The sequence below is a fragment of the Peromyscus eremicus genome, chromosome 23, assembly GCF_949786415.1.
Source record: "Peromyscus eremicus chromosome 23, PerEre_H2_v1, whole genome shotgun sequence".
NCBI lineage: Eukaryota > Metazoa > Chordata > Mammalia > Rodentia > Cricetidae > Peromyscus > Peromyscus eremicus.
In genome coordinates, this window is record NC_081438.1 from 36,399,134 (window position 1) to 36,412,496 (window position 13,363).

Below are 13,363 nucleotides of genomic sequence, written 5' to 3' on the forward strand. Positions count from 1 at the left end.
CATCTAGTGTTCCATCAGGAAGAGGAAGACCTAACGGACTACGGAGGCTTGTTTGGCTCAAAGTACGGTTGAAGTGAAACCACAACACACATCCCCACGCCTTCCTGCACACACCTTGGTCCTGTCCCACAGCAGCCTCACTAATCTCTTCCGGTTGTCTTGTCCTCGTGAAGGCTGCGCTGGCTGGCCACACCTGCCATTCATCCTCCTCTCCGAGTTACACACTCAAAGTCTCCTCTAAACAACAGTTCTTCAGAGAAAGGTGTGCAACTGGCCAAACAGTTTTCGTCCTACAAACTGCACATCCTGTTCTCAGAAACCACTAATAACCTGCCAGGGTTCTTGGCTGCCATGCCACGGTTCTTTCTCTGATCATAATGTCACATCATCTTGGCCTGTTGTATCCAGTCAAGTCCTACATGCACAAAGACAGTTTAGGAAGAAACCTCAGCATGTTGGGGGGTGGTTGTTACTAGGGAGGAGAATCATACAAACCTTTATATCGCCTTCTTTCTAAAATTTGTCTGTATCATCCAGTTATTCTAGAGCCAGTATTTATTTAAAATTTTTTTCATTTTATTTTTATTTTAAGTTGGTGAGTGTTTTTGCCTATGTGTATGTTTGTGCATTGCCTGAAGAGGTCAGAAGAGGGTGTTGGATCCCCTGGAACTGGAGTTGCAGACAGTTGTGAGCTGCCATGTGGGTGCTGGGAACTGAACCCAGGTCCTCTGCAAGAGCAACCAGTGATCTTAACCACTGAGCCATCTCTCAGCCCTTCAGCATTCGTTTTAATAAAGAAAACAATGAAAATGCATTGTTGGGTTTACAAATATATGAGGTACAATAAACCCCGAGGGTCCTGGTCCGTGCAAAGAGAGCAGAGATCTCACTGAGAGCATCAGTGCCAGAGCGGGCAGCTGGGTCCCAGTGTGTTGGACTCAAGCTACTGAAGGCAAAAGAAGGTTCGCAGATGGCGACTGTAAGAGATGTGTCTGGTTTTGTGCTCCAGTGTCCCACTGATTTACTGTGCACACCTTTGCAAGTTCCTTAGTCTCTCTGTACCTTGAGGCTTTGACTTGAAAAGTAGGATAGGTTTATTTTATGCGTAATCCCCTAGGAACATTTTGAGGACTAATCCTTATGTAATAAACACCTCAAGGTTACCTGGTACACAGTAAGCACTCAAGCAGTGTTAGTTATGGTTCTAGGAAAAGGTAGATAAGCCTGGTAGAACCCTCCTGGCCCTACAGCACTCATGGTCTAAGCCCCTTTTGATGCCTCTTTCTTTGTCCCCAAAGTCCACACATTCCTTAAGGTCAAAGCCTTCCCCCAAGTCTGTCTTTTCTGAGCCTCCAGCCATTAGAAGTCCCATCATCGCCGCTCCACAAACTCTCTCCACCACCTCCAAACATCTCTGCTGTGTATTTCTGCGCTTGCTTCCTCCCCTCTTTGAGCCTGTTTGCAGCAGGAACTGTACTGCCTGTCACATGCTGGAAGGCACACTAATTCTGTGAACTGAATTCCACGTTTTTGAAATGATTGACTTGTCTTTTTAAAAAGTGTCTGTGGTGGTCAGGTAGTGGCAGTACACACACATTTAATCCCAGCACTGGGGAGGCAGAGGCAGGTGGATCTCTGTGAGTTTGAGGCCAGCCTGGTCCACAGAGTGAGTTCCAGGACATCTAGGACTACACAGAGAAACCCTGTTGCAACATACACACACACACACACACACACACACACACACACACACACACACACCAAAGAAAACGAAGGGAGGGGGGAGGGAGAGAGGGAGAGAGAGAGAGAGAGAGAGAGAGAGAGAGAGAGAGAGAGAGAGAGAGAGAGAGAGAGAGAGAAGGCAAGTTTTCACCTGGGAAGCATGTGGACCTGACTGACTGCCTTGATGGAATAGTTCACCTCTCTGCCTCACACCTACGGAGAGATTAACCTTGCACTTAACACTGGTCTTTGTTCTATGGGAAGGCTGCAGACAACAGGCAGTACCAGCTGGTTCACCTTATTAATCTGCCATCTAAGTTGAACTCTCTCCGACCACAAAACTCACGGATGTCTGATGGGGTCTTGGTGCTAATAACTGTGCATCTCATTCTTGGCCAGTTTTAGTTTGGGGAGCCATGCAAAGCTGTGCTCTTGGCCTGCAGTCAGCAGCTTTATATTTAGAGATGCAAAAATGCTAAATTTGCTAGCGTGTTCTTTTCTATTTACCTCCTACATGTCTTGGCAAATAAAATGTATACCATTTATTAGTCTCAATCTAGACCACACTTCCTGCTCAGATATTGTCTTCCATTAGTCAGAGAGCTACAGAATCTTAACTGCTGTGCTGTATCTGTTGCCCAGTGCTGATCTGAGCACCAAGCACCTATTCACACAAGCTTTGTGTACTGAAGTGACATTATCTGAAAATGAGGGTTCAGTGTCACACATTTAATATTTTATCTGTATCAAACAGTATTCTGCATGACTTCTTGCATGAAGCCTACTTTAAATTTGCCAGAAAGTGTGATTGCCTGGGTTGGAATAGATATTTGATTGATCTTAAGATTTTCTTAAAAGGCATCCCTTTGGAACATACAGAAATCGTGTCTGCACACAAGGGGCCAACAGCGCCAATGGAGCAAATGTAGGCACATGGGCTAAGGTACAAAAGGAATAAGAGAATATTAAAATATGCATAGGGTTTGGGGACATTGTGTCCTGGTGATGTTTTCAGTGGAAAGATGGCGCCTTACTCTTTAATGCATGCCAAAGCACTGTGATTTGGGGGTGATGTGGAAGAGATGGGAGGTATCTTCCCCAATTCTGACCCCAGGGCCTTTTGTTTGTCCTGAAGCATTGTTCTTGATCTGCTTGACCCTTGGAGTTCCCATGCACATGTTGGGGTGAGTCAAGTACAGATTTATGGCTATCTGCTAAGTTTGAAAACAGACCCCTAAACTGGAAATTTTTGAGGGTTAAAGTGGGCAAAGTTTTGAGGAGTGAAAAATGTATGATTTATTGATTATAAAAGACTTTCAGTCTTCATGATAACTGCTAAAATGAAATAAGGATAATTTTCAAAGGGAAAATTACTTCCCTTTGAGAGGTCTGATGAGGAAAACGATAGCTGGGTTGAATGTAGACATGAGTTAGGGAGCAAAACAGTAATGTTCCATGAAATCCCAACCCTGAATTCTAGGGGATGAAGAGTGGATAAGCTGGAAAGACGGGACAACGTGCAGCAAGCGTCACGGCTGTGGTCTCTTTGACATGCCGAAGACATGAGGATTAGAGGCATCAAGCCTGTCTTTCAAAAATCTGGAATTCAGAAAGATTGGGAGGGGCAGTGACAGTTTCCCTAGCCAGGCTCTCCTTGACCTCTTCCGGCTTCCACAAGTAACTGAGTGGGAAACTGCTTCCAGCGAGCTTCTCCGCAGTTGTCAATAGATCATTAGCTGTAGCTATATTTAGCCCAACAAGAATTGATCACTGAGATCCCAGCAGCTGTTACCGACGCAGAGATGGTTCCTCAAAAAAAAAAAAAAAAAAAGTGTTGAAAACTGTGATTTTCCATCTTGGTAGACAGATAGATGATTGATAGATGGACAGACGGATGATGGACAGATGGGTGGAAGCTTTTTTGCATCTAAGCATGTCTGTGTATAACGGTCCTTTTCCAGTAACAGGACTAGAGAGGATTGGGAAGAATTTGTAAGGATCCAAAGCTGGACTTGGGAATGAGGACAAGTAGGAAATATTTGGCTGGTCTCATCAAGGTGTGGTGGTGCACACTTTTAAATCCCAGCACTTGGAAGCTAGGAGCAGGTGGATCTCTGTGTTCTAGGATAGCCTGGTCTACACGGTGAGTTCAAGGCTGACCGAAAGAGAACTATACCAGTTTGCATATCAAGAACACTCTTTCATCTTTCCTAGTTCTCAATATAAAACTGATTTGTGATGAGATCTCACCATGCAGAGAGTTCTGGGCCAACCAGGGCCACATACTGAGATCTTGTTTCAAACCAGCAAGAATTGGGAAAGGTGTTAGAGTAATGTTGATAAGTCAGTAGATAAGCTTTCCGTCAGAACCACACCTGTCACAGAGAACAGGCGCCACACGTAGGCGTCCTTGTATTACCTGGTATTATAGGCCAGGCTCATCAAAAACATCAAAATATAGCTAAGAATAGCACTGAAGCTAATTAGCTTGAATTTGTCTAAGCAATGTCACAACACAGGATGTTTTCTCACCATCTAGAAAAGAATGAAAGTGACGAGTCCAGCACTGTGGCGTCTTACACGGCTCTGAGAAGCGGAGCACCCCGAGTCTCTTTGGTAGAGTTTGCTACCATGGAGACCGCAGGACCACTCTTGGCCAGGGGAGTGGATGCACCTGGCCTCTTAGCGGTCAGAGGAAAAGCCATACCCTGGCCTGGCGGCTCCTACTGCGCTGTTCCCAGGTTTCCTATATGGTTTCAGTTCTCTAGAGCTATGCATATGTCTCACCCAGTATATGCTAAGGAGTGTGAATGGTGGGCGGGCATTTTCCTAGACACTTGAGTAAGAGACGAAGTGCCCTAAGCTCCTGGGCCAGCTGAGATCTGCGGTGGTCAGGGGCAGGAGTGCTGCGCGGGCAACGAAGGGTGGTGTGGTGCTTGTCTGCATCCGGCTGCTCTTCGCCCGACCCCCTGCCCACTTCTGGCTTAGAATTGCTGCATTACAAATTTAAGGTTTCCTTTTATGATGCAGGGGTCCTAATAACAGAAGGCAATAACGCCCTTGGCACGGCATTCTACAGAGTACCTTGCGGTTTGCCTCTCTACAAATGCTTATTAAATACAGTTAGTGTTTTGTAGTAACTGAGAACCTGATGGTCTCACACTGGTAGGGAGGGCTAGTGGACCTGACACAGGCATCATGAAATTGACTAAAACATGGTCCTTGCCAACAGATTGATTCAGACCAGAAACCTGGCCAGGCAGGAAACTGGGACCTGTGATGGCAGGCAAGTCATTCAATTTCCATATATATTAGGTGCCTGACTGGCTGGTGAAATATCATCTTATCGAGGGTTTCTCTGAGGAAAAATAAAATTTAACAAACATCCAAATCTGTGAGAAATATTTGTTTTATAAGCAGAGTTGTTACACGATAACTCATGTGTATGTGGGCATAGATAGTTAAATAGCAAACCCCTCCCCCAGGCCTTGGTGTCAAGGGGACTCTGATAATGAAGGCAAGTCACTCAACTCTCATCCACCTGGGGTTTGTTTGATTTCCGCCAAAGGCCTGGTGGCTTATATCACTCTACCTCACCACAGCACACAGATAAAAGCCAATCCTCAGTGGCTGCCACAGGTAATTTTGCACAGGATGCTCTGGAAGAGAGTGTGCGATATTTATTTTAGAAGCAAACTGGGTATAGTAATAACCCAACCAATAAAATGAAGATGCTATAGTTTAATAGCCAAATTTGGGGCCATCCGAGGGCCATTGTCCTCAGCTACATCAGGCTGTAGGGTGTATTTCAAAAACAGAATTCTTTATTGGAAACTATAGGCACACCACATGACCTAGTTCCTATTTGTTTAAAATGTGTACAGTGAGCTTTATTTTGCATTATGGGCTTAGACTTGGTCACCCCCAGGCCACTCTTTTGTTTGTCCTGTAGAACACTGACTGCAAACACACTTCCTCCGGGAGGTTTTGTTGGTCAGCTTTCCAACATAATCATAAGTACCTGCGATGATTAGTTTGTAAAGAGGAAAGGTTAATTGGGCTTACGGCACTGAACGTTTAAGTCCACAAAGGGTGGGTCCTGTTGCTTTGAGCTTGTGGTTAGGCAGAGCATAATGGTGGGAGTTAAAGAGAGCAAGGAGGGGGCCCAGGGTTCCCCCATAACCGAAAAGCCTCTCATTAGGCTCCACCTCAAAAAAAATCTTCCAATAGTGCCATTCTGGGGTCTCAGCCTTTAGGATTTTTGGGGGGAACATTGCAGATTCAAACTACATCAATGATGAAGGGAATTGATCTCACTAGTCACAAAACATAAAGAGCAAAGGATGATGAGAACGATATTATTAATGTCTATTGGTCATTGCATAGCTCTCTCTTAAGCATAGTTTTTCTATTATTTTATTTTATGTACATGGGCCTGAATGTATGACTGTGTACCACATACATGCAGGCACCTCCAGAGGCCAGAAGAAGACACTGGATCTCCTAGAACTGGAGGTGTGAGCCGTCATATGAGTTACAGGCAGGTGTGAGCTGTCATGTGGGTGACAGGCAGGTGTGAGCTGTCATGTGAGTTACAGGCAGGTGTGAGCCACCATGTGGGTGACAGGCAGGTGTGAGCTGTCATGTGTGTTACAGGCAGGTGTGAGCTGCCATGTGTGTTACAGGCAGGTGTGAACCACCATGTGGGTGACAGGCAGGTGTGAGCTGTCATGTGTGTTACAGGCAGGTGTGAGTCACTGTGTGTGTTACAGGCAGGTGTGAGTCACTGTGTGGGTTACAGGCAGGTGTGAACCATCATGTGGATGACAGGTAGGTGTGAGCCATCATGTGAGTGACAGGCAGGTGTGAGTCACCATGTGTGTTACAGGCAGGTGTGAGCTGCCATGTGTGTTACAGGCAGGTGTGAGCCACCATGTGTGTTACAGGCAGGTGTGAGCTGTCATGTGTGTTACAGGCAGGTGTGAGTCACCATGTGGGTGACAAGCAGGTGTGAGCTGTCATGTGTGTTACAGGCAGGTGTGAGCTGCCATGTGTGTTACAGGCAGGTGTGAGTCATCATGTGTGTTACAGGCAGGTGTGAGCTGCCATGTGTGTTACAGGCAGGTGTGAGTCACCATGTGGGTGACAAGCAGGTGTGAGCTGTCATGTGTGTTACAGGCAGGTGTGATCCACCATGTGGGTGACAGGCAGGTGTGAGCCGCCATGTGTGTTACAGGCAGGTGTGATCCACCATGTGGGTTACAGGCAGGTGTGAGCCATCATGTGGGTGACAGGCAGGTGTGAGTCACCATGAGTTACAGGCAGGTGTGAACCATCATGTGGGTGACAGGCAGGTGTGAGCCATCATGTGGGTTACAGGCAGGTATGAGTCACCATGTGAGTTACAGGCAGGTGTGAGCCACCATGTGGGTGACAGGCAGGTGTGAGCCATCATGTGGGTTACAGGCAGGTGGGAGCCACCATGTGAGATACAGGCAGGTGTGAACCATCATGTGGGTTACAGGCAGGTGTGAGTCACCATGTGAGATACAGGCAGGTGTGAACCATCATGTGGGTGACAGGCAGGTGTGAGCCATCATGTGGGTTACAGGCAGGTGGGAGCCATCATGTGGGTTAAAGGCAGGTGTGAACCATCATGTGGGTGACAGGCAGGTGTGAGTCACCATGTGGGTTACAGGCAGGTGTGAGCTGGGAACAAAACTGGGGCCTCTGGCAGAGCAGCAAGTGTTCTTACCAACCCCTGCATAGCTACTTAAATACTTATGTATAGGAAAGAAGTAGGGGCTTAGAGATACTAAGTCACTCTCGCAAGTAAACTATGGATTTGGAATTTAATCCACATAGGCTTGATTCATGAGGTCATGTCCTGTGCATCCAATCCTCTGAGATTCTAGAATCCAGAGGAAGTGAACAAGGAGTCATGACTAAATGTGTCCTGACTTACCTTGGTGTACTTACTGTCTCAGCAACCAGGTAACTGCAAGTCCTGATGTTTCCTATGTCTCTTCCCTCAGCAAGTCCAGCGCTGTGCATCTGCCTCATGAGGGTAAGGCAGACATGGGCTGAGCAGTGTGGGAACAGGTAACATGCACTGTCCAGACCACACGGAATATAACACTCTGCCAGACAATAGTCACATAGCCACCAACATCTTCCTGGAAATATTTTTTTTTAAATTTATTTATTTTTTTAATTGTGTGTGTATGGGTGTTTTGCTTGCATGAGTATGCAGTACCAAGACAGACCAGATGAGGGCACCAGATCCCCTGAAACTGGAGTTACAGACTGTTGTGAGCCACCATGATTGCTGGGAATTGAACCCAGGTCCTCTGGAAGAGCAAGTGCTCTTAACCACTGAGCCATCTCTTCAGCCCCATCCTGAAGTGGGGATGCCTATTCTCCACATGTTCGCCACAGATGTTTTCAAGTCTGCTGCCTTGGAGCCCTCTGTCTCTTGTTGTTATTGTTACTATTTTGGTTTTTTGAGACAGGGTTTCTCTGTGTAACAGCCCTGGCTGTCCTGGAACTTGCTTTGTAGACCAGGCTGGCCTCGAACTCACAGAGATCTACCTGTCTCTGCCTCAAAAGTGCTGGGAATAAAGGTGCGTGCCATCAAACCTGGCTTTGCCATTATTATTATTTTTAGTTGGCCTAAAAATACTGAGTTTCATTGTCACACATGGATATCATTGCACTTTGATCATACTACCCCACGACCCTTTCACATTCCCGTCTTCCCTTCCCACGTCCCCTTCTTCCCCATATATACGTGTATATTCTATGTATGAGAAGACATATGAGATATGTCTTTCCTCTCCTCATTACATTCTCTTATCATTTAGACCTCTTTCTTCCCTCAGATAGTCTGAATTATGTGTTCATGTAATGTATTTTGTAATGTATTTTTGTATATGTTCTGTATTTTGTATATGAAAGTAAACATGATATTTATCTATCTGTGTCTGGCTCACTTCAGTAGCATCATGATCTCCAACTCTATCCATTTCCCTACAGGTGACATAATTTTATTTTTTTCGTGTGTGTGTGTGTGTGTGTGTGTGTGTGTGTGTGTGTGTGTGTTTCTCTTTCTGTATGTGTGTGTCTCTCTCTTTCTGTGTGTGTGTGTTTCTCTTTCTGTATGTGTGTGTCTCTCTCTTTCTGTGTGTGTGTGTGCGCGCGCGCGCGCGCATGTGTGCTCCCACGCACGCACACCTGCACACATATCTGTGTTTGCATATGGAGGTCAACCTTGGGTATTATTCCCCAGGGGCCACTCACTTTTTATTGTTTTATGAAACAGTTTCTCACTGGGACCTGTCCTTACCAATTAGTCCAGGCTAGCAGGTCAGTGAGTCCCAATGATCCACCCGCCTCTGACTCCCCAGCGTTGGGATTACAAACATGTGATGTCACACCTGGCTATTTTTATCCACCTGGCTGCTGGGTATCGGCTTCAGGTCCTCATGCTTGCACAATCAGCACTCTAGTGGCTGAGCCATCTCCCCATGTTCCTTTATGAACCCACTGTCTAAGTACTGTTTAGATTGCTTGGACATTAGTTAATGTTAGGGTATCATGAATATTCATTGAACAACCACAGGCTAGCTGCTGAGCATGTGATTGCAGCTGAGGAATTAGAAATAACCTCCTCCAAGGAAGAATGCCCAGTGTTATAGGGAACAATGTTTTTTTTAAAGGCCCTAATGCCATGGAAACCCAGAGGAATGACAGAGGTAGGTAGTCAGGTCAGCTACCCAGGAAAGCTTTAAAGAAAGTGATTTTTAAGCTATAAAGATGGTCGTGCCTCCCAGATGAAGACGGACAGACAGAAAATGCTAAGAGTGCATGAGGACAGCTGGATTTGTCTTGTAGAGAGTGGGAACCTCCTCTGAGGCTTCTGAACAGGAGATAGATGAGGTTGGGGCTATATTTTAAAAACACCCGCCATCCGTGTAATACAGACTGAAAAGGAATAAAAGAAGGAGAAATAAAGCAGAAGAAATGATGATGTTGACCCTGGGTTGTGGGAGTGGGAACTGGGGGCGGGAGCTGCTTTGAAAGAATCACTGGCCAGCTATTTGTCAAATGTTGTCTTCCTGTAGCCATGCTACTTCCCCTGGCAAGAACAGCAACATTTGTAGCTGTATTAGTTACCTTTTCTTGCTGTGATAAAACACCATGACTTAAGGGGCTTACGGACAAAAGTGTTTATTTTGGCTTATGGTTCTGGAGGGAGAGTCCATCATGGCAGGACAGGCATGGCAGCAGGAAGCTGAGCAATCATACCCTTTCCACAGGCCAGAGGCAGAGACACAAACTGGAAGCAGGGTGATGCTATCCACACCCAAATCCACCCTCAGTGACATATTTTCATCAGCATGGCTCCACCTTCTAAAGGTTTCAGAACCTCCCTCAAACAGCACCACCTAGTGGGGACCTAGTGTTTAAACATCTAAGCCTATGGGGGACACTTCTAATTCAAACCACCACAGTGACTGTCCTAGGTTATTGGAAAAAATAGCTTACCTGTAAAATATCCTGGGTTGTATTAGGGAAAATAACACTTCTTTATATTTTCACTGCAGAACGGACATGAGAACACATATCTGCACACAGTGAGTTCGTGATAAACGTCTGTTATTTTCATCTCTAACTTTGCTTCCCTCATGATAAGCTTATCACCAATATATTGTCCTGCTGCTGTGAGGTAATTAAATGAAGATTTCCATTTAAGACCTGGATCTTTACATAACTGGAGATTTTATCCCTATGAAATGTATGCATACAGGATATGTTTACATGACTCTTGGGTCAAGATGAGAATAAACTCTAATTTCTAAATTTTAAAAAGGATTTATTTTTACTTGTGCATATGAATGTCTGCATATATGTGCATACAGAAGCCAGAAGAGGGCACTAGATGTCCTGGAACTGGAGTTACAGGGGTTGTGAACTGCCATGTTGATGCTGGGAACTAAATATGGGTCCTTTGCAAGACCAGCAAGTGTTCTTAATTGATGCGCCTTCTCTCAAGCCTCCAATACTATTATTTTCTTTGAGATAGGGCTTCACTATGTAGCCCTTGGCTGGCCTGGGCTATGCAGGACACTATGTAGGACAGGCTTTCTCGAACTCATAGGGATCCACCTGCCTCTGCCTCTCAAGTCCCAATACTGCTTTTTTTTTTTAAAGGAAGCTAGAATAAGTGAAGTAGATAAGTAAAAATTTATGCATGGATCTAAATTAATTCCCGAGAAGCCAAGTATCTGTAGTCATTATTTCACTTCATTCTGAGAACAAATACAAATGAACATGTCAGGAGCAATGGCAATGATTATGTCTTTATAATTTGATTTCTTACATATTTTAATTATATTCTCTTAATTAGTGGCACCTCTTTGTTCTTCAGCCTTCCTGAAGTGAGACTGAATTCTGCATCTGATACAAAACAGTGTGTAATTTTTCTGTAAAGATGACATGCTATTAAGTGCAGAAGAATGACAATTGCTTTTCTACTAACAGGTTAGCAATGACAAAAGAGAGCCTAAACCAATTACTGAGCAAATATCTAATTTATAAAGTGTCTCAAAAAAGACCTGGGCCGTCACTATCCATTCCAAGCACAGATGGACTTCTAGAGCTTTACTTCTTTTAACTTTGGAAACCCACCCAAGAGTGTGGTCAGCCAAGGAACAAAGATGGCATGTTTCAAGAGATTTTAGAAATGTCACTGTGATGCTCTTACTAGGATTATGATTGAAAGCTGTCCAGGTACATAATAACGCTGGACAGCTGCATCCCACACATAGAAAGGGGTGGGCTCAAGTCTGGCTACACCGTGTGCTCCTCACACAGGATTCCATGGAACATTAACAGTCACTCACATCACCAGAATTCTCACCGCCATGATGACTGATCCCCTCTAGCCTTGTTCCAAATTTAATTTTGCCACCTTAGTATGATGCTGGCTCCTATCAGCTAACTGAATATTTATAGCAAAAATAAAAAGGAGACAGTGAAGTCTGAATGTCTGGTTTCCAGGATGCCACTACATGCCTTTCTTATATGCCTAAGAAGTGAAGGAAGTTTCGCATTTGAGATACTTGTTGAAGTATTTAGTGATATGGTTTGAATTTTGAATGTCTCCCAAAAGCCCATGTGTGAAGGTTCTGTTGGGAAGCTATGGGCCCTTTAAGAGTTGGGATCTTGTGTGAGGAGGGGGGTCACTGCGGAATTACCTTTGAAGCAGAAAGGGATAGTGGGGTCTCCGCCTCTCCTTCCTGTTTTGTATAACCACTATGAAGTAAGCAGTCGCCACAGGGTTCCTGTCATGATGTCCTATCTCACTAGGAGCCCAACGCAACAGAGCTAAGCAAACAGGGACCTGGACTTCTGAAACCATAGTCAAAATACAACGCCCCACCTTTACAGTTAATTTTCTCAGGCAATTTTTTTTTTCCAACTCTGAAGGGAAACCAACACATTTAGGGTCAAATGTATTGGTGTTTGGAATTTGCCTCCAAGTGGTTTAGTTAAATAACTTACATGGCTAGAGGAAGAGAGGGGATAGAAAGGAGGGGGGATGGAGAGAGAGCAAGAGGGAGAGAGATGGAGGAATGGAGGGAGAGAGAGAGAGAAAAGAAGAGGGAGAATGTGAGGGCCAAAGGGAGCAAGAGTGAGCACCTGCAGGAGGAAAAGCCAGTATGGCAGTGTGCGGGCAATGACAAAATAATGACGGGCATTTGCCCTACAATTCCTTACCTTTTCTTCTGCATTCAGAAGATTTTCAATACAAAGTTGCATAAGAACTTAATTATCTATGTGAGGAAAGACTCGAATGTAATTTGTGACTTCACTAAGGCAAAGGTGACCTTTTGAGATGATGAAAGTTTGTCTTCATTGTGTTGACTACAGTTTCTATGGGTTTGTCATTGTCAACGACTAACTCATTTTAGAAAGGACATCTAGGTTTACAAAATAATTGAGTATGTAAGCACACACATTTCCAGGCACTCAGCCTCTCCTCCTAGGCTTTGGTTATACATATATTAGTGTGGCCCACTTGTTACAATTGGCAGGCCCACGTAGGTACGTTTTTATTAAAGAGAGCCCACAGTTTGTTTACATGAGAACTTTTCATTCTTTGGGTCTGGACAAATGTGTGATGTACACGTGGCCACTGCAGTGTCACCTCCAGTGGAACTGCATTGTCCTAAGGGTCTATCCAGTCTTTGCTTTTCTGCTTCCCCCGACCTCTAGCAACTACTGATCTTCTGCTCTCCGTATTTTTGACTTTTTCAGAATGTCACATTTTCAGAATCATGTAACACACCGTTTTTTTCCCCAACTGGCTTCTCTTATTTAGCTGTGAGTGGTTTCATCATTCTTTTGTGGCTCCATGGCTCAATTTTTCTCCTTGTGGAATATCCACTATCTGAATACACCACTGGCTATCTCCTTACCAATAAGGACGTTTTGGTTTCTTTCAGTGTTTAGTGATTATAGCTAAACATTTAAGCATATGTTTTAAGATTTTAAAAAATATTTATTTTACGTATATGTGTGTATGACTGAGTGTATATATGTGTACTGTGTGTGCAGTTCCTATAGCAGTCGGGAC